General features: G+C 40.7%; 1 protein-coding gene across 1 annotated transcript in view; it reads left to right on the top strand.

Annotated features, from left to right (window-relative positions):
- The window catches only part of mafa (MAF bZIP transcription factor a), a 77372-nt gene extending 56483 nt beyond the window's left edge, over nucleotides 1-20889 (top strand). Inside the window, exon 3 of the mRNA XM_068322322.1 lies at nucleotides 19335-20889. The gene's annotated coding sequence lies outside the window, so the exon portion shown is untranslated. The remainder of the gene's footprint in view (nucleotides 1-19334) is intronic.
- Nucleotides 20890-22385: the final 1496 nt, after the last annotated feature.

The following is a 22385-nucleotide window of genomic DNA, read 5'->3' as shown; positions in this document are numbered from 1 at the left end:
AAAGAAGATATGGTTTGTCGTTGATTTTTTTTTTTTTTCTCTGAACTTCAAAACTTTAAATGGAAAGCTAGTCAGAAATTCTAATTTTAAACTTGGGTAATGCTATAATTTTACATACAAACAAGTTTAAAAAAAATTAAGTTGGACATGTTAACTGGCATTGAAAAGCCACATCTGTGTGTCGTGTGTGGTGTGTAAAGGACAATTGAGTGTGTCATATTTGTGTGTAAGTTTTTGTCATCAAAAATGTAAAATGTCTGTATTTAATATTTAAATCTCTGCATGGTTGTCGAGTGGATTAACCACACGTCCAGTGTTGGATCCTTAAGACGTCTCGTCTCTCCTTCTTCTGATAAATGAGTTAATCAACCAGCTATAATGAATCAGGGCACTTTTGTAACACAATATTTGAAAAAAACAAAAAAAACATGTATGTGCATATAAATAAATGCTCCAAAATGACATGGAGTGTAATTATATAATGGATATGCTACCAGATGTCTCACCGTCAAATGCAAAAAAAAATAAATTAAAAAAAAAAATAAAAAAAACAGCTAACATCTAAAATCCTGATCATCTGACTTTGTTCTTACCTTTTGTCATTTGGCTTGGTTGAAAAAGTTTCAAAGGTAAACGTAATGTGGGTTGTTGTTTTTGTTGTTCATCAGCAGAAAAAAAAAGAAAGAGCAATCACCCGACTAACTTCTCTCTTTCACCCCATGGTGCATGTCTCTGTGTGTTTCTGTCGCTCGCAGGGGTTTGAAGTGCTTAGCATCTCTTGTTTGCACACAATCCGTGGATGATTATTGCCCGCGTCAGGCTTCAGGCACAGTGATATGTCTTTTCACAAAGCAGCTTCATTTGCATAGATTTTGGAGAAATCCTCTCATATCTTCAGTAAAAAGTACTTAAAATGAGCTAAAGATGAGAAATCGTGATGACAGATCACCTTGTTTGTGTTAAAGGCAAGCAGTACCACTGTCAGCTCAGTTGCACCTAGTAAATTGGCTTTTCAAGTAGAAGGCGTATATGAACTTCTATGAATTTGTTTGAAAGTGGATGAGATGATTTTCAACACTTTTTTTTCTGGCTAGTCAGGCCAAACAGCAATCAGAGTCCAAGTAAACGGTTAAAAAAAAATTCTGCAGATGGCACAGTAAAAGTCCTTATTCAAGCATTTGCAAAGAAATGAGCTTTTCTTACGTGTTTTTTGATTTGTTTATTTATTTTCGTTATTTTGTTGTCATCATTTTTTTTTCTGCTGAATGCAGCTGCTTTGGACCTACCATGCAGAAAGGACCAATATGGCTCTGTCTGTAAATCGGAGCCCAGGGGCCACAAGACAGAAAAAAAGGGGAGAACCACCCGGCGAAATTTAGCGCGCAATCACTCCCAGCGGGCATCATTTGGGGCCTGCGGAGACTTTTTTACCCTCCTTCTCTCTTTCCTTTTTCCTGCATGGTGAGCAGGTTGGAAGACTCAACCCTAACATTGCTGCTGACACAACCACTCAGGGACGGCTGTAACAGCTCTCTTAGCATGGCACCTGTTATTGAGCCATCAGAGAGAGAGAGAGAGAGAGGGAGAGAGAGAGAGAGAAAGAGAGAGAATGGGAGAGTGAGAAAGAACAAGACAGGGAGAGAGGGAGAGAAATAGAGAAAGAGAGAGCAATGGAGACGAAGGGAGGTTACGGAGGGGAAAAAGGAGGAAAGCGTGAAAGCAGGACAGAGTGAAACTCAATTGTAATTTCAGGGCTGTCACAGTTCTGAGAGCTGGTGAGCAAAAAAAAACTCTAAAGGCCCCTGCATTTGACTGATATCTTTAGATGTTCACATAAATTTACACTTTCATCATAAAACATAATAAACAAATGGATTATAATTACACTCATCTCAGCTACTCTGTCCATGGACCGGTCACCCTACTGTCTGTTTTCATGCAATGAAATTCACTGTGAAACTCCTGCACGCGTCTCATACCGCTCTTATTCATTTGTCTTCATCTACAGGATACAATTGGCTTTACAATTTTTTCCATGACTCATAATGCTTTCATCGAACTAATAACGATTATAAAGACCATCTATGTTCCGTCTTAAAGAGATAAATGACTGCACAGTAAAATAGGTAGCAAATGTTCTGATTTCAGTTATATTTTTTTCCTTCATAATTATATATTCTTTTGAATCCAGTCAAATCCAGAGGATGAACATATTTTAAAGGTTCGGCAAGAGCTCGACATATTTGTTTGTGATAGAAAAAACACTTGTAAATTATGGAACGACAGGAAAACAGACTAAGTCACTGTCCTCTCTCGTCCAATACACAGCTGTGTGTTCAAGCAGGGAGGTGGCATTCCTTCTGCAGAATCAAAATGGATTACCCGATCATGCTCCAGTCGCCTCCATGTAAATCAGATATGCCTGTGATGATGATGATGATGATAATCAATCCATAATAAAATAACCAATCATAAATCTGATGGTGTTGTTCCAACAATTTTAATAGCATAGATTTAAATATTGCCATGTACACTAGAGTGATTTATTGATGAAGAAGTGCTATCAAGCTTATATATACCCCGTTTCTGGTGGTCCGCCAATAATACCATTAACTGCATTGTTCAAACTCATTATGTGATGAGAAACACAATAATAATCGCAGGACTACAAACGCACAATTTCTTCCATTGAGCTAATCACTTTTCAGAGCATTATTAGACCCCCCCCCCCCTTTCTCTTCTGCAGTTAACTATAAATCCTCAGACAGGGTGGTGTATAAATCCCTGGTCCTGAATTAGTATTGTAATTTCTGGTATCCATGCATGCTTTGCCAGCACAGACCTCAGAGTTATTAATCTGGGAGGACAGGTGCCATCGAAACAATATGCTGAGCTGTTGGCCTGGATACTGGGCCGACCCCGCCCGTGCCAAAGCCCTCAGTGCATTCAATTAGATTTACAAGGTATGGACTAAAGCCCAGTTTTAGTGGACATAAAAAATGTTAGAGCTGAAAGGAATTCTGGTTTAACGTTTGATATTTTATTGCTATAAGTTTAGACTTCAATATTTTTCTGTGTTTCATACAATACATGAATGCAATTATGGATTAACACAGTATACGTATAAGTAGCTGAAAAAAGGTTGTGTGGCCTGTCTGTACATGTGAGTGTCTAAACTGGGCTGTATTTGGAGTACTGTGTGATATTGTGTGGTTTACCACCTCTCAGATAGAAAAGCTGTTTGCCGCACATATGGCCCACTGACAAACATGACAGAAGAAACGCTGTGTTTACTTTTGTTTAAGCACCATCTCCTCTCCTAATACGAGCCTTTTAAGTGATCAAAAAGGCCTGGCGATATTTGATGTTGTCTCCAGCAAGGAAAGAACGGGGGGTTGGGTGTGTGTTTGTGTGCATGTCTGTGTATGTGCGTGGGGAGGAGGGGGGTGTCATCCAAAGATATACAGCGCCAGTTCTCTGTCACACAGTGCAGTGTCTGCTGGGAAATAATCTGACATCTTGTGCTCGACACATTCAAGCGATGAGTAGGGAAGGATCGAGAGGGAAAAAAGGAGGGGGGGGGGGGTAGAAGGCAGGGAGCAATGGGACAAAGAGGAGAGGAGTAGGCGAGAGGCTGAGGGGAGTGGGAGCGCGAGAGGGAGAGTGAGGGGAGAAGGAGGACACAATCAATTCAACAGCCCCATCTCAATCATGTCATCACCTGTCAGCCTAGATTTAAGAATACAGCTTTTGAGAGAGCTTCCAGAGCTTTGGTTGGATCGAAGCTCAGGAAACGTTGGCCCCGGATGTCACAGACACATGTCACACTAGAAAAAACAAACGAGCAGCCCCCCTTTCAGAACATGTCACCAGGAAGACCCCAGCCATAAGTTCATAGTGGGACATAGTGTAATTCTGCCTTGCATGCTCCTTCGTGCTGTAACTTGTTTAGACCAATAGGGACAGGAAAAGCACATGGGCCATTATGGGAAAAAAAGAGAGAGGCAAAGATGAAGATATAGTGATGGGGTGAATAAATCGAGTCATTAAGCATGCATTTGTGGGAGTCTGGCTCCCATATGACAGCACGGGATGGCATGACGCCTATGCCTATGTCGCTCTCCCATAAACAGACAAACAGATTGGGTCGTTTGTCTCTCTCCCCTGGGCAGGTTTTGCTTCCTTCTTTCCGGGGAACACTTATGGTTTTCTTCCCCTGGGTCTTCGGTGGGACTGTTCGGTGTTTCAATTTATGGCATGGCTTCTTTTAATTAATCTACACTGCTGTCACCCGTCAAACTAATGTTGAAAGCAGATCACGACCCATTTAGTCTCATCTCAAAATTGAAATGATTTGATTAAAGCATCCACTCAAAAAGTTTAATTGAAAAGATGTTTTCATTAAAACAATGGAATATAAGTAGCTGTTATCCTCTGTCTTCACACAAAAACAAGCATTTATTTCTCAAATGTCTTAAATTATCTTTTCCTTCTACATAAAAATGTGTATATGATGATGACAAAAAAATTGTAATCGACTAAACAGATTTAATTTTTTTTTTTTCTAAAACCATTAGGTCATTTTATTGTGAAAACTGTTCTAAATGTAAATGCAGACTGCAGGCCTGAATGAGCATACTTGTGGCTTCTTTCTGACCCAGCTGTCAAGCACACGTGCCATCAGGTCTGACAGGAAGATTGACTTCATGTTTCCCATCACTTTGTGCTGTCATCGTGCAGGTGGAAAAAATGTCATTAAAAATAACAAGTTAGATCTGTTTATGTGGAAACAATGTTGATGTTGTACGGGTGGTGCATAAAATTGTATAAATGAAAAACCAGCAGTACAAGTTGTGCCAGGCTTCATATTTCATACTGTAGTTGTTCGGTTGTGACGCAGGGAATATGGGATTTCCTAATTGAGCAAACACTTGAAAAACACACCTACTCACAGTTTGTGAAAAAAAACAAAATATGATTCTGGTTTGAAAAAAAAAAAGAAGCTATCTCATTTCTTATTTATATTAATTGTTTCATCTACAATAATCATTCAGATCAAAAAAGTGTTAAAAATTATTTTTTCTCTCCAAGTAGAACAAATTCTTCCTTGACCAATGGAAAACAAAACATCATCCATCCCTCCACCACAGAGGGGAAAATGTACCTCATAGTTATGAAAATGTGAAGAAGCCGTAGTCGATGAAACTGAGATACAAATGGCTCCTTTTTTCCTCTCACCACATGATTTTGTGAGAGACGTATTTTTCTTCAACTGCGTTTACTTCCTTTTCTTCAAACCTCTCCAGTCCCGTCTCTAGCTCTTGTCTTTTGATTTATGTGTGTGTGTGTGTGTGTGTGTGTGTGTGTGTGTGTGTGTGTGTGTGTGTGTGTGTGTGTGTGTGTGTGTGTGTGTGTGTGTGTGTGTGTGTGTGTGTGTGTGTGTGTGGGTGTTACATGAGTGATTGTGCCCATCAGTGTAGTGCATGTGTTGTAAAACTGTCAGCCGCTGACAGACGGACTGATCTGTTCAACCCTTCGATTACCTACATGGAGAATGGAGGGTTAGAAGGATAAATATATTAAGATATGCCTGTAGATTTTAAAAAAGAAAAAAAAGTAAAAAATTGAGAATGTAGAAACTCAATTTGTTTATTAATTTACTATAGGTGAAAACTGATCAAATCTGCCACTAAACTAAAAACCATAAAACAAACATAGCTGGTTTGAAAAGGAGTGAAAAAACCCCCCTGATATATAGAGAGAGTGTTCTTGTGTAATTTCAACAGCTGTTGATTCAAAGGGAAAAAACTTTATTCAGTCCAGATGGTCTCAGTCAGTGGCAGAATGAGAGAGCTGACTTCATTGGCTCTAGCCATGTGTTTTTCCTCCTGATAGAAATTAAAATGGTCGTTCGTTTGTCATCGCTCACTACACAGCTTAAAATGTAGCAATGAAACGTTGTTTGGCGATAATGCACCATAATTACTCAAATCTGCAGCAGAGGGACGACAGAAGGAGCATTTCCCTTCGATGAGATTTTAAAACTCAGATAGCTTCCTCAAGCCATAGTGAAAGATGAAAAAAAACAGTCAAAGTTATGTCTGTTTTATCTCCTCACTGGACTTCATTGAAAAATACAATCCCTTTGTTATGCGACCTTTTTATTTTTAATCATAGACGGTAAACAGTATTGGGTTAGCCTCTGGTGGCTGAGCTTAAGTATCTCTGCTTCCAATCAGGTGTAAGAAGCTGCAGTCATATGCTATAGCAAGTATCAGCATGTGATAAATGTATTTATTTTAGTGTTCTGATAGGTATTGATTTCCTCAGCAGATTCTCCACCGCTAACATTATGGGACCTTGTACGGGAGGGGTGTGGGTGGCTCCCCAACATCACACACATCTCACACCTCACAAACGAGGTGAGAAACACGCTGTTGCTGAAATGTGGAAAGGTTAACAGTGGCCCCTGTCTGCCAGTTAACCATAAAATCAGTCATTTATCGGAAATAAAAGTAAGAGTATCTTAGCAGTTCCCATTACATAGATGAGTGACACAAGTTGAGTCATGGCCGCCGCTAAGTTTTTCAAAGGGCTGCATGAATTTAGAGCCACGCATGAGGAGGCAGGAGATGTATGCTGAGACATAGATGTGACCCGCGGTGTTCAAGTCAAACATCCACTACCACATCCTCGTCCTCACAGCACCGTGGGAGTCATTCGATGAATCATGCGAGGAGATATTCTGATTATGAGTAGTGTGAAGTCGGCCGAGGGCTGAACAAGAACTAACGCTTCATGGGAAATATCACAGGAACTCATTTTTTTCAACTTTCAGCTTTCGGTTTCTGTATTTTTATTCTGAGCTCCCTGTCTTTGCTTTGACATATCTTAGCCTTCCTGTGTTTAAACATTGACATACGATTCACTGAGGGTTTTTTTTTTTTTGATGCCTGCTGAAAATTTCAGCTGTCGAGGAAGACCAACCAAAATTAATAAAAAGAAAAGGAGAAACTTTTCTTTACTTTTAGAATTTGAAAAAAAAAACCTAATGTATTCGTACAACTCCAGAAAGTGTTTTTAAGAAGATTCTTTAGAAGAAGATATAGAATTTTATTTGTTATCACATAATAGGCATCATGAACTAATTAAAACTATTTTCATTTCTCGTATAGTTTTAAAGCTCTTTAGTCAAACTAGAAAACAATGCTAGAATTTACAATGATGTACAATTTAACTTTGAAAAAATATGTATTCTAATTTTAAAAGAAGTTCACAATTCAATTCAATCAGTGAGATACAAATGAAGAATGTTCACAGTATATTAATCTCTCCACACACACACTGACTAATTTTAAAGGAACTCAAAGAAAGGAGAGGAAAGTGATGAAAGTATTTATATCTGACAAAATTGTATTGTGCATAAATTGCTTGAAGTGGGAATGTGTCTGAAATTTAATTAAACAAGTTTTTACAGACCTACATAAAAAACTTAGAAATAAAAAAATAAAAAAAACAGGGGATAATAACTTTCAACTCAAATAAAAAATAAAAAAGCACAAGTCAAAAGGGACAAAAGCAGAAAAACAATCTCACTAAATCTTCAGCAGTTGATATAATACTTTTGCTCCATGGTGCGCTGGGCTCTCCAGCGGCTGCTAACCAGCAGCAGGTTGTGAAACAATAAATACGTGTGTCCTGCTCTCGTTGCGGCTCATCTATAAACAAAGGATCTGATTAGGTAAGAGGTGTTCCAGTCTGGCCTCTGTGGCAGTAAATTAACCTACAATGAACTGGAGGGAATCCAGACAGATTAGAGCCGAGTGGTCCTTTACTCACTATTACTAGAGCAATCGCATAGGTGGAACTATAACTAATAACTAACATTGTCATGTCTCATAATTAGAACTCATATAGTTTGTGTGGGCATATAGGAAGGGGTGGATCTGATTATGATGAATTTTGAGATTTAAAAAAAAAAGCTGTGATGACCTTAAGGAGTCAGTTGGGCAGTCTGCGTTATAGCACACTGGTCCCTGCAGTGCACCAGAATCACACTTGACTAAAGACATTATTAGCACCACATGCACTGTGTGAATTTATATACACACTATATCTGTGGGTGCTATCTAAGCTGTACAGTGATGGTGGTGATCCACAGGGAGAATAAGCAAAAGCATCAAATGAAACAAAACAAACAAACAAAAAAAGAACAATAAAATAAAAAAGCACTGCATAAGATATTTGCCACTAAAGCAATGTACATACATTGATGTACATTTAACACAGGCTGTCTCACTTTGGAGAAGCAAACAAAACTGTCTTCAGTTCACGTTATTTCTGTCTTTTCTGCTGCATCATATCAGCTGGTGTAGGGAACAGATAGTTCTACATAAAAAAAGTAGCGGTAAGCTCTGTATGAAGAAATATACAAATATTAGGAATAACGATGGAGCTCAAATCACAATTATTTGCAGTTCTTATTATTACTATAAGAGCAAGCATAATTTTCTTCATGACTATGTAAGTGTGTGTGTGTGTGTGTGTGTGTGTGTGTGTGTGTGTGTGTGTGTGTGTGTGTGTGTGTGTGTGTGTGTGTGTGTGTGTGTGTGTGTGTGTGTGTGTGTGTGTGTGTGTGTGTGTGTGTGTGTGTGTGTGTGTGTGAAGGGGAGGTTGATTGAAACAGGGTTAGTGAGGTAAATAGGATATCAAGACAGGATCGGCAGATGACTTGATGCATTTGCATCTCAGGAAGTGTTTGTTATATGGGACGGCCCCGATAGCGAGAGCCTTTGTGCCTCAGCTCTTTCATATATAAATGCATTCGATACAAAGACACGGGACATGGGGCCATTTGAGAATGTATTTTCTTAATTCTGTAAATGCAAAGAAAATCTTTCAGGAGCTCACATTGCTCAATCACGAGGCAGTAAGTCCTCTCTCAGTGTTGCCACTGTCTTTATTATTGTAATTATTCCATTATGTATCTTTTTTCCTCTTCCAGTAATATTGCATTAGATTTCCAATACTCGTGGTGTGTTTTTCCATCTTTCACAGATCAGGACTTCATGGGTTTTTTTAGATGAAGAACTATCAATACAAGCTGAAGCATCAGCAAAAAACAGTGACACATTGCCAACATACTCTTGTTCCCGGTGCCAGCATCAATAATTCAGTCAGTAGCTCATAACTTTATTTTCAATGCATAATTGAGGCCAGCCAATGTTTTCTACAGCCATTGATGTGTCAAGCAATTTTTAAACAATAAGAGGAGCTGTCCATTAATCTTTTAACATCTCTTTTTCAAACTTCAGTAGAGACTGGAATGTATGGACAGCAAGGCCTGTTTTGTTCTCTCTAATGTGAGTGGTGTGTTAGTGTGTGTGCGTGTGTGTGTGTGTGTGTGTGTGTGTGTGTGTGTGTGTGTGTGTGTGTTTTGTATGAGGGTTGTGGGGGATTGTTGCCAGGTGTTTTCTCTCTACAGTCTTGGCTACTGTAAGCATGAAAGTCTTAAAATGATTATTGTGGGAAAGTTGTGGTGAGCAAATGAATAGGTGTAGACTCCACATTTAAAATATGTGGTTTAGAAAGGAAGGGGGTCCCAGTGCGAGGCGAGGTTTCTGTACCTGCATTCACAAACATTGTTATGTATGTGTACTACTTGGATGTGTGTGTGTGTGTGTGTGTGTGTGTGTGTGTGTGTGTGTGTGTGTGTGTGTGTGTGTGTGTGTGTGTGTGTGTGTGTGTGTGTGTGTGTGTGTGTGTGTGTGTGTGTAGGTGCATAGCAACTTATTCATCCTGTGTCCTATTGATTTTTATCAAGGCAATTCTGTAGATATCTACATTGCCTGTATGTGTAATTGCATTGCAGAGTGCCACTTTAAAAAGTATCCTACTCAATCCAATGACTTATTATACAACATGATTGCATTGCTTTTTTTAGTACTGTTTAATATTGTTTTATCATTTTAATTACATGTTGGATTTTAAATACTTAGGGTCAACAGTCCGGTGCAATGGAGAGTGTGGAAATGAGGTGAAGAAGCGTGTACAGGCAGGATGGAACAGGTGGAGACGAGTGCCAGGTGTGACAGAGCTGGAGGTAGCAGAGATGAAGATGCTGAGGTTCTTTGAGAGTGACCAGGAAGGATAGGATCAGGAATGAGTACATCAGAGGGACAGCACATGTTAGAGGTTTTGGAGATAAAGTCAGAGGGGCCAGACTGAGATGGTTTGGACATGTCCAGAGGAGAGATAGTGAATATATTGGTAGAAGGATGCTGAGTTTTGAATTGCCAGGCAGGAGGCCTAGAGGAAGACCAAAGAGGAGGTTTATGGATGTAGTTAAAGAGGACTAGAAGGTAGTTGGTGTGAGAGAAGAGGATGCAGAAGACAGGGTTAGATGGCGGCAACTGATTCACTGTGGCGACCCCTGAAGGGAAAAGCCGAAAGCAGAAGAAGAAGAAGTTAATCTCAAAACACATAGGTGCCACAGTTATAACTCTCTTTGGTCATACTGCAAATTTCCTGTTTGCAAATATTTATTGAGGATGGCTTCCTGAGAGGGCCATAAAAGTGAATGGCAATCATTCAACAGAGACCGTTCACAATATCTGTGTGTGTCAATATCAGCGGCACAAGTTGATACAGAGACTGATCAATTAATCGGTCCCCTTTTTTTTAGGTGAAATTATGTTGCACACAGAATAACAGAAATAGTTTTATTACATGAAAGTTTTGTACGTGCTAATATTGTGCTTTAGGTTGGTGGTTAAAGAAAAAGATTCTCAATCCAAAATTTATTTTTCATGGGTCATGACAAAAGGTTAAGTAAAAATATTACTCTTGTCCTCAAAAACTTAGGTTGAGGTGAGCAATTAAACCTTCATGGATTTTTTGGGATAAAAACACATCTAAATGCAGGAAAGTCAAATTAATTCAGAGAACCATTATCTTATTCTTTACTTCCCGTGAATTGCTGGCTATCATTGTACTAAATTATTTTCCAAACTGATTGCTTTGTGGAGCGTATCTTAAAATACGCCATGGGGAACGTCTCAGACTTTGCAGGAAATCAAGCCCAAGAGTGTTAAAATGGGGCAAATAATGGAAGCAGATCGCTAAAGCTATTTTCTTCTTTTTGCAAATTGCTTTATCTCCCACTGGCATTAAAATATGTAATCATAACTAATTTGACAGCAGTGTATTAATTAAGGATCACACTCATACTTTCTGTTGAATCTGGTTATAGGCCACAATAGGTGATTTTTCTTTTCTGTTCTGCAGACATGGTTGATTTACATACCAACTGAAAAAACAAAAAATAATCATTGTACCGCAGGAGGACTAAATAATTGCCGGTAATCTCTACATATCTGTTTTGTTCATCTTAAAATTATTTGGCGCTTTACTGCACTTTCCTCATTGCTAACGCAACTTTAATATATTTAGAATATATTATGGTCCCGCTATGGATGAAAGAAAATAATGTAGGTGATAATGTAGGTGATAATGTAGGTGCAAGAGGCCACAAGCTAGTGTCTTTTCGTGCCAGTCCCAAGACCGGACAAATACAGAGGGTTGTGTCAGGAAGGACATCCGACTTCAAACTTTTGACAAATCAAACATGCAAATCAAATCTATGACTTCCCTACCGGATCGGTTGAGGCCCGGGTTAACAATGACCGCCATCAGTGCTGTTCACTTACAGGGTGCCGGTGGAAATTGGACTACTGTTGGTCGAAGAAGGAGAGGAGGAAAGTGTGATCGTAGGAAGAGAGAGAAGAGTATAGGACTGAGAGTAGGGACATTGAATGTTGGAACTATGACAGGAAAAGGTAGAGAGTTGGTTGACATGATACAGAGGAGGAAGGTAGACATACTGTGTGTCCAGGAGACCAGGTGGAAAGGTAGTAAGGTTAAAAAGTTTAGGAGCAGGGTTCAAGTTTTTCTATCATGGTGTAGACAGGAAGAGAAATTGAGTAGGAGTTATGTTGACAGAGATGATTGTTAGGAATGTCCTGGAGGTAAAAAAGAGTGTCAGATAGAGTGATGAGTCTGAAGCTAGAAATCGAAAGTGTGATGTTCAATTTTGTTAGTGTGTATTCTCCACAGGTAGGATGTGAGCTGGAGGAGAAGGAGTATGGTTGGACTTTGGAGTCTGGTTGGACTTTGATGAAGTGATGCAGAGCATACCTAGAAGTGCAGATTGGTGCAGACTTCAATGGACATGTTGGTGCAGGAAACAGAGGTGATGAGGAGGTGATGGGCAGGTTTGGTATCCAGGAGAGGAATGCAGGACAGGTGATAGTTGATTTTGCGAAGGTAGGAGCACACAGGTAAACTATATCTTGGGTAGAAAGTGTAATTTAAAGGAGATCAGTGACTGCAAAGTAGTGTTTGGGCAGAGTGTAGCCAAACAGCATAGGATGATGGTGTGTAGGATGACTCTGGTGGTGAGGAAGATGAAGAGGGCATAGGCGGAGCAGAAGATGAAATGGTGGAAGCTGAAAAAGGAAGAGTGTTGCATGACTTTTAGGAAGGAGTTAAGACAGGCTCTGGGTGGCCAGGAGTTGCTTCCTGATGACTGGACAACTACAGCTAATGTGATCAGGGAGACAGGTAGGAGAGTACTTGGTGTGTCATCTGGAAGCAAAATAGATAAGAACACTTGGTGGTGGAATGAGGAGGTACAGGGGAGTATACAGAGAAACAGAGAAAGAGGTTAGCCAAGAAGAAGTGGGACACTGAGAGGACTGAGGAGAGTAAACAGGAATACAGGGAGATGCAGCGTAGGGTGAAAGTAGAGGTAGCAAAGGCCAAACAAGAGCTTATGAGGACTTGTATGCTAGGTTGGACAGTAAGGAGGGAGAGACTGATCCATACAGGTTGGCAAGACAGAGAAACAGAGATGGGAAGGACGTGCAGCAGGTTGAGGTGATTAAGGATAGCGATGGAAGTGTATTGACAGGTGCCAGTAGTGTGATGGGAAGATGGAAAGAGTACTTTGAAGAGTTGATAAATGAGGAATATTAGTGAGAACTAAGACTAGAAGAGGTGGTTGTTGTGGACAAGAAAGTAGCAAAGATTAGTCAGGATGAAGTGAGGAGGGAATTGAAGAGGATGAAGAGTGAAAAGGCAGTCGGTCCTGATGAGATACCTATGGAGGTGCGGAAGTGTGTAGGAGAGGTGGCAGTAGAGTTTCTGACTGGGTTGTTCAACAGGATCTTAGATAGTGAGAAGACGCCTAAGGAATGGAGGAGAAGTGTGCTGGTGCCCATTTTTAAGAACAAGGGAGATGTGCAGAGTCGTGGCAACTACAAAGGAATAAAGCTGATGAGCCATACAATGAAGTTATGGGAAAGAGTAGTTGAAGCTAGACTAAGGGCAGAAGTGAGCATTTGTGAGAAGCAGTATGGTTTCATGCCAAAAAAGAGTACTACAGATGCAGTATTTGCTTTGAGGATGTTGATAGAGAAGTACATAGAAAGCCAGAGGGAGCTGCATTGTGTTTTTGTAGATCTGGAGAAAGCTTGTCACAGGGTGCCCAGAGAGGAACTGTGGTATTGTATGAGGAAGTCTGGAGTGGCAGAGAAGTATGTTAGAGCGGTGCAGGACATGTATGAGGACTGTAAGACAGTGGTGAGGTGTGCTGTAGGTGTGACAGAGGAGTTCAAGGTGGAGGTGGGACTGCATCAGGGATCAGCTCGATTAAGGAATCCGAGATCGGGAAGTATTTATCTTATTATTTATGGTAATTTAAACTTTAATGGACTCTCCCTATACTGATATTAAATCACCTTCTATCTGTATTACCTTTTCCCACAATCTTATTGACTGTTTAAAGCACTTCTGTGTCTCACGAAAGTCATAGACACATAAAACCGAGCACACTTCCGGATGCCGTGAGCCAATAGAATGCACGTATGGCATCACATGACTGCCTCCCAGAAATCTGCAGTGTGGTGGAGTTGCGAGTGTTACTGCACGAATGCGTGAGGGCACACTGTACCACAGATGTCGTATTTGCTTTGAGGAAGGCCAGAGGGAGCTGCATTGTGTGTTTGTAGATCTGGAGAAAGCTTATTACAGGGTGCCCAAAAAAGAACTGTGGTATTGTATGAGGAAGTCTGGAGTGGCAGAGAAGAGTGGAATTCAAGGTGGAGGTGGGACTGCATCAGGGATCAGCTCTGAGCCCCTTCTTGTTCGCTGTGGTGATGGACAGGCTGACAGACAAGGTTAGACAGGAATATACTTGGACTATGATGTTTGCAGATGACATTGTTATCCCTAGTGAGAGCAGGGAACAGGTGGAGGAGAAGCTAGAGAGGTGGAGGTTTGTCCTGGAAAGGAGAGGAATGAAGGTTAGCTACAATAAGACAGAGTACATGTGTGTGAATTAGAGGGACCCAGGTGCAGGAGTGAGGTTACAGGGAGAAGAGATCAAGAAGGTGGAGGATTTTAAGTACTTAGGGTCAATAGTCCAGAGCAATAGAGGGTGCGGAAAAGAGGTGAAGAAGTGTGTACGGGCAGGATGGAACGGGTGGAGAACAGTGTCAGGTGTGATGTGTGATAGAAGAGTTTCAGCTAAAATGAAAGGAAAGGTGTATAAAACTGTGGTGAGACCAGAGATGTTGTTTGGTCTAGACACAGTGTGACTGAGGAAAAGACAGGAGACAGAGCTGGAGATAGCAGAGATGAAGATACTGAGGTTCTCTTTGGGAGTGACCAAGAAGGGTAGGATCAGGAATGAGTACATCAGAGGAACAGCAAGTTAGAGGTTTTGGAGATAAAGTCAGAGAAGCCAGACTGAGATGGTTTGGACATGTCCAGAGGAGAGATTGTGAATATATTGGTAGAAGGATGCTGAGTTTTGAACTGCCAAGAGGAGGTTTATGGATGTAGTGAAAGAGGACATGAAGGTAGTTTGTGTGAGAAAAGAGGATGCAGAAGACAGGGTTAGATGGAGGCACAGCTGATTCACTGTGGCGACCCCTGAATGGAAAAGCCGAAAAGAAAAGTAGGAGAACAAGAATGTAAGAGAATATGTAAGAAAATATGTACCTAGATCACCTAACCTGTCCAGCTTTTTGTGTACTGATTTATTTAAAAATGGTTTGGAATGAATAAAAATAAGAGAAAAAGTTTCATTCAGCTTCCAGTTGTGGGAACATACTCCAAATTTTTCCACACAATAAATGGAATCATAATTTACATCATGCTTTATTGAAATCTAATTCTATAGCTTTCGCTTGGAATGATAACCTGCAGCCTCTTTGCACATATAAAGGTGACACCATAGAGTTAATATACATTGCTCTCATCTGTTTCTGTCACACGTCCTCCTTTCTAATTATTATTCAATTATGCTATTTCAATCTCATTCCAAATCCCTCTATCACAAAGATATGTTTAAACTGAAGCACGCATTAGGATCACTGTGAAAGGGAAAATAGAAAAACAGTAAGTGCAGTTCAGTGAACAACCCAATGTTAATATCATCTGGCCTAAACAAAATGGACAGTGTGTGAAATATTTACTTTAGGTAGAAGTGTGTGGGAGTGTGCATTTAGGAATAATCCGTGCACCATGTAGTTTTTGCTTGGTTTGCTCCTGACATCAAGGTTGCTGGTTTAATTGAGCTTGTGCTGGACCTGGGGCTGAGAGAGTAGACAGAGGAGCATTGATAAACTATGAAATGGTTCCAATATGGACAATCGATGAGGCTTTGTGAGCAGCTCCCTCGGGGCTTTGATTTTCCTCTCAAACAACAATCCAGGATCTCTGCTCTTCAAAGACAAACTCCATCTTTGCTGTTATAGTTGTTGTTGCTTCCCCCATGTTTGAGTGATGTCGCTGAGGTCGATTTCATCCATGTCCATAAAGGCTCTCCCACACTTGGATCACCCGGGAGACAGCTTCTGCTGGTCTGTGCATTGGTAACAACAACCAATAAAGGTCAATCTCCCATGGTAATGGCCAATTGGGTTTGTTCCCATTATTGGCCCTCTGAGCAGTGGTCAACAGATGGAGAGCTGGCATCACAGACACAAGTGACACGCCAACCGTAAGGAGGCTCGGGTCCGTTTCCAGGCGCTGTCGTGGATCCATCTCTTTCTCTCCCTCACCTTGTGTCGGGCTGTGTATCACTCCATCATGTGAAACTCCGGTAGACGGAGGCACGTTGCAGTAGCGTCACAAGAGATCTGCCAGTGAGGGCTAACCATCTTACCATTTCAGCTAATTGCCTCATTAATGATTCACCGGTGTTAGGCTGCTCCAGCACTTCGCTGTGGGGAGCAAATTGTTCTGATTGGTTTGCCTCTGTCAATTATTGATGAGGCAGTGAGCTGAAGTGCTAACACCTGGCTTTGGAGGTCCAAATGGCCCTGCATTCCCATCACATACTCTGTTATCGCATGCCCTGGGACCACATTCAGTCTTGAAGGGCTGGAGTCTTGCCTGTTGCTGTTCTCTGAGCGAGGATATAGCACGCCCCCGGGCAACAGCTGTGATCTCAGTTGTGAGGATATTAGCTCATAGAACAGGACTCACTGCTGTGTAAAAAGGTAGACAAAATAGAGACATATAGCTTTGAATGTTTTGTGCTGTAAGCAGTAGAAGTAAACATATACCTATGGTATGTGTTTGGAGACGTGCTGGAAATAGCCACTTGGTATACTGTTATAGTGGTTAGTATACATTCATACTCCGGGCTGCATCTTTATAAATACATAGCATTGAAATATTGTCGCTGTATCTGAATTTATTCAAGTCTAATTGTTTTTATTTAAAACCATCAATGATGAACATAAAAGTTAAAATCTGATGGATAATTAATAAAGTGTTTGAACAAATTGGATGACTATGTAAAAATGTACTCTATATAGACTTTATATCTAAGCTATTTTTAATTATTGTATACTGTAGGATTTATAGTCACATTTGTATATTTTTTGTGGTGGAATGTGGATGGCAAATTGATTAGTAACTTGAAGACAAGTGTGATTTTTTGAGTTCTTTGATCCCTGAATAGGTTCCTCACCTATTGTAAGTTCTAATCACTTGCTGTATTAGCCTTCCTGTCCTGGGCTGCACACATCCCATGTCAAGAATTGACAAGACTTGCCATGTATGAAAACCACAAACCTCGTTCAGTATTCCAAGGTAGAGATGTGTGGTTCATTCAGAAGTTTACAGTAATGAAGATTTCCAAAAACCAAAAACTCCACCTAGCTCCAAAGATGAAGTGAGTTGTTGCCTCCTTTATACTAAAATGAACAACCAGCTTCTTATATTGTTGTTGTCTGGCTGCTGGTTCTCCTCTTTGCACGGCTCAGCAAGAATACCGATTTTCTTCTTGTACGAATTTTCATTATTTAAATTCCTGGTGATGATTATGGTACCCCTGCATACTTCACAACAGAGTTAGTTATGCAATTCTGAGTCCATATTTTCTTTTTTTAGTTGATATGTAATGCTTGCAGACCAGGAACCTTTACAGTAATTGGATCTGCTGCAGGTGGTAAATTAATTCCGCTATAGTCCATGTATAATGTTCAGGGCTCAAAATTAACTTTTTTTCTTGGTAGCACTGGTGCTCCCAAATTTAGAAGTTAGTAGCACCAGCGAAAACTTTGGGAGCAACTACCCAAAAGCAAGGCAGTGACGGAGCGATAGAGACCACTCCGTCCATTTCCGTTCCACGCACCTCTCTCCCTCGCCCAGGAGAGCAGCCGCAGCTGCGCTCTCAATGTTTCCTGGCAGGACCACAGGAGCGCAGTCCTGCTCAGACTGTTTCGTGCACATTCTCCAGCAGGTCCACACTCATGTGTCCGCATCAAACAAACTGTTTACTGTAGTGCGTTCGAGGGTGCACACTCGGCGCCTACGCGTTTTCCCCACATCCACACAAAACTGTTTGACAGACGCTCACCTGAGGGTGCTGCTTTGGTCCACCTCCGGGTCAGGGGCCAAACCGAGGCACTACCTGGGTGTGGCTTAAATAGCGCATTGTGGCCCGCCTTCAGGCCAGCCTGGTACCTGGACTGAACCATTTTGGTTATTATTGGATTGTTTTGTATTTTAAAACATCACTAAAAGATGTTTTATGTTGCCCCAAACTCCACCATGCCTTTAGTGAACATTTGTTTGCATTTTTTCGGTCATTTTGCCCTCAGCTCAGTTTTCAGGGGATAATTCTGCGCAAAAGATCTGTGCTTTGTTTCATAGTGGCGCTTCATGTTACCACTTTTAATTCATGCTACGTGTTCAGACCATATGAGGTAAAATGGTTTTGAACTGCCTGACAGAGGAATAAACATAAATTTCGTCCACTCTGTTAACCAGCGGTTTTCCTCGTTAACCTCCCTTTGTTTGGAGCTATGCTGTCTCCCTTCTTCTGTGCTCCGCTGTAGCGGTAAACTCACAGCAGTAGCAAGCTGTCTCACTTCCTGGTACGCTGACAGCGCAGGGTAGACAAACAATCTGATTGGCTGAACTGAGTGGAGCTATTACCGTATTAACTGGAGGAGCAGCGCCCGCCGTCTGTAGTTGCGAACTGCAAGTAAAAATGCGCCAAGAAAATCTACTCTGTTGAATTTATCATGGAGTGGTCACGGGTCCGGACAGCACCATCACGCGGTCTGGATCCGGACCACAGTCCGCCATTTGGTGACCCCTGCTCTATTGAGAAAGAGCAAGAGAGAAGAGGAAATAAAAGGCGCACCAGATTATTTTCCCTAGTCGCACCGGTGCTCCCAAATATATTTAATAGTCGCACTGATAAAAATTTTGGCGCATATGCGACGAAATGGTCGCAATTTCGAGCACTGCTGTTCACGCACCAAAGCACTCCTGGCTATATAAATCATTCTTCCACAGTGCGCAAGATAGTGAGAGGTCTCACCGAACCTTGTGTATTTCAAGACATTTTGGCACGAAGGGATCAAATAAAATAGGGAAGTAGACATGGAGAGGACTTATCTTCAATGAGTTTTGCTCATCTCTCCTTGGCCTTAATTGAAGCTGATTAAAGAGTCACCCCACTGTCATTATGAATCTCAGCAGCGGGCTTGCAGTGTAGACTCACAGGGTGGTCATTGCCTTTCTTTTTTTTTTTTGTGCTCGGCACCAGCGAAAGTGGCCAGAGTGAGTGTGACTCAACGTGAATGTGTGTGTATGTGTGTGTGTGTGTGTGTGTGTGTGTGTGTGTGTGTGTGTGTGTGTGTGTGTGTTCGTGAAGCCTTACACAAACCTATGTGAGAGAATTAGGAAGTGAGTCATTTTTCACTGACTAATTTTTACTTTTTTCACCCCCCCCCTTTCCTTTTCAGATAACCTAAAGACTGAGCAGTGATGACGTAATAACAGCTGACCAATCACACGGAGACTCCTTCAAAGCACAACTTTCAAAAATGACTTCACTGAAGAACTTAAGTCAAGACCTGCTGAAATCCCTCAAAATCCCAACAGAGAAATTCTTTAAAGCCTCTTATTACTCCTGTTTCCCTCCCTGATATTTTGCCTCCAGCTATTTTCTACGAAACAAATGGAAAAAAAAGGGAAAAAAATACAGACAGACTCCTACTGATAAGATGGTTGATAACACCATATAAATACATTTGGAAGGACTATTTTCTCTTTGGTGAGAAGATTAATGCATGCTTTTGTAAATAGATCATCATAAAATCGTATTCAAATTCCTAATATGGGAAACATACCAAGTCATCCTTCACACCTTCATGACTATGGATAAAGTACGCCTCGTTCCATATTTGCCATATGAAGTATACAGTATTCTTCTTTCCTCCTCATAGACAATGTAACTTTCTTTTCCAATACTACTTCTCTACTCTCGGAGTTATTTGGACAGAAAAAAGTACTTCGTATTCTTATTATTATCTTTACATAATGATCTAGTCTTCCTCTCCAATAAACACATTAGTACATGTAAATAACAACAAATGAAGACAACAGCATGACACAAATTATAGTGTATATTTACCACTCCCTTAGTAGATCACAAATCTCAAGATGTCGATATTTCAGGCAATTTTTTTTACAGATTGAAATACATGTTTTCTGGTAGTCAAAGACATAGTCCAGATATCTGGACATTTTTTCTTTGTATGCCAATAGATTCATCAAGGCATTATCTATACGTGCTGTTTTTATTTAACTATATTACACAGATTGGACAGAAGTTATTTCTTTGGCATCAGCAATCATGGCAATTCACTCACGACTGCCTTGGCAGTGTTGAAATGTAGCATTTAATATTCATATAAGTTGCATTTGATATTTAATTTTAAATGCTTATAATTATTCCTGGTATCCACGTATGTATCCCTTCACATGGTAATAATTGCCCCTCCATGTGAGTGGGTTGGACCTGCTAAAGCAACGTTGCTGTCAGAATAAGAGGGCACTTTTTTTCCTTAAAGTTTGATCCTGAGTCTACACATGGGAAAAAAAACATCTCATTGAATGCAGTGGTAGACACGAAGACCTTCATCTTCAGTGGACTTTAATGGTAGCCAAATTGTCCGATCCAACAAACAGCAAACCTCAAGAAGGTTGTCCCGTCACTGGTGAAGGCAGAAAAAAAAGAAAAAAAAAACTTTGCAAGGACAACAAGGAAAACACTGGGTTCCTGAACACCTCATCTCCACCATCATGTATCCTCTACCTCTCAGTGTGTGCTGTGCATCGAGAAAATCAAAGCATGCCACCGTTCTCTCAGTCCACTTTTCCACTTTATATCCCTACAGTCTTACGAGGAGTGTTACCCAGCAGTGTTGAACACTATGGATGGATGCACATGGCTATGGAAAAAAACAATGCAAAAGCTTGTTAACTTTGACACAATTACATTGACACATACAAACATACACACAGATGTATAATTATACACAGTACCACTCAATTATATATCTGTATATATGTACATTATATCTGCTGTGTACATAGTCTCAGATGCTGTAATGCATGCTGGCTTGTAGATGGAATGTGACCCTTATTCACAGATGAGGTTGTGCAGGTGGGCATTGTCACTGGATTAACTCTCTAAAGAAACATGGGAGAGCTTCATCACCTTTAAATCTCTTTATTTTTGTTCAAAGAAATGCAGAGCAGCAAGATGGAAATAGTTTAACGCTCCAGTTCCTATTACAAAAGGTCCTCTTTGGCCAAACAATAATGCAGGTCAATTTTAAACTCTTTGAAGAGATACATAACCTCACCACGGATGTCAAACAGATTCTGGCCATGGTGGAGAATAGATGGTCGGAGAAGAGAGAAGGGAATGCAAAAAAACTGGGGCGTTCCAATTAAGGGGCAACACATAAAGTGGCATGGGGCATCCTGCCAGCAACTGTCTATTCATCCTTTGACAAAGAAATTTGCACATCTCAACGAGTCTACACACTGCCAGAAATGTCAGAGAAGAGAGACGATGACAGCAGAGAAGGAATCAAAGGTCAGAAAAAAAAATATTTATTTAGAATAAATAGAAAATGTTTGAATTTTGACACAAATTTAAGGTTACACTGAGCTTATATTCTCATGATCTTTCCACCTAGACAAGACTTTTCTGACTGGCCATCACTTTGGAGAGTTTCACAGCTGAGGCTAACCGAGTTAATCTGCATGGTCCTCAGCTCAACCAGATGTTTGGCCTTATGGTCAATTACCCTTTACCCCTCTGTCCCAAAGATTCTTCAGTGCATACAGCTCTTCTCTTGCCTTCATTCTACACCATGACAAATTCTAGTAGAACTCTTTTCCTCTAAGCTTATCTAAATATGTCGGAATCACACTGAATCACATGAGAGTATTTACAGTAAAAATGCAAATAAACTGAAATTAGTTCTTATGACATGGCAGTGATTAGTTAAAGATTTAAAATACAGGAAGGAAGAAGGTGTCACTCAAGCACCACATGTAGTACGTAGTAGGAAACACATACTGAACCAGGTGGCTTTCCACTTTCTTAGAAGTCAAACAAGGCCCTATTTCTGTGCAACTGCAGGAAACTTGTGACAGGTTGACCTGTTGTTCCAAACAATTCAAAAAGAAAGATGGACAGTTAAGGCAGCATGATCACTTTGAAATGACCCATCACTACATGCATAAACATGCATAGATGTATATGCTTATATGCACAATGTGTGAAAGTGTACACAGACAGAGGCATATCCTTGCTGTTCAGTCTCTTTCTTTCTCTCTCTTTCTTTCTCTCTCCCAAACGCACACAGACACAGATACACACACGCACACACACACGCGCACACACACACGCACACACACACACACAGACGCATGCACCGTACTAATCTAAACGGCAAGGCTGTATGTAAACAGATCGTCGACATAATGGGATTGTT

This window comes from Antennarius striatus, chromosome 1 (assembly GCF_040054535.1).
Source record: "Antennarius striatus isolate MH-2024 chromosome 1, ASM4005453v1, whole genome shotgun sequence".
Classification (NCBI taxonomy): Eukaryota; Metazoa; Chordata; class Actinopteri; order Lophiiformes; family Antennariidae; genus Antennarius; species Antennarius striatus.
The sequence above is the reverse complement of the archived record's forward strand: the minus strand, read 5'-3'. Positions and strand labels throughout refer to the sequence as shown.